The sequence below is a fragment of the Buceros rhinoceros genome, unplaced genomic scaffold (assembly GCF_000710305.1).
Source record: "Buceros rhinoceros silvestris isolate BGI_N320 unplaced genomic scaffold, ASM71030v1 scaffold32198, whole genome shotgun sequence".
NCBI classification, from domain to species: domain Eukaryota; kingdom Metazoa; phylum Chordata; class Aves; order Bucerotiformes; family Bucerotidae; genus Buceros; species Buceros rhinoceros.
Genome location: NW_010425816.1, coordinates 60,505 through 60,827, shown reverse-complemented (window position 1 = coordinate 60,827; position 323 = coordinate 60,505).

Genomic DNA, 323 nt, shown 5'->3' with positions numbered 1-323 from the left:
CCCTCCAGCGCAGCTGCGTGTGGGGGCTGCTCCCCGCAGAGGGCTCCCCGCAGGCTCGGAGAAACCCGGCGTCTCTGCAGATTCAGTGTCTTCGCGTCCAAAACGTGTTGCCCTCTCGCGTGATGTGTTGTCTGCTCAGTGGATGCTCCTGACCCAATAAATGTTGGCAGTGAACCCTGTCCTCCTCCCATCTCTGCTCCCCCAGCTCATCGTTTCAGGGTCCAGCCGGGAGAGGAGCTGCCTGGGGGGCTGGGCAGGGTGGGTACGTGGGATGGATGGTCCTGTCTGGGCCCTGGGCTGTGCACCCCGTGCTGCAGAGCTCA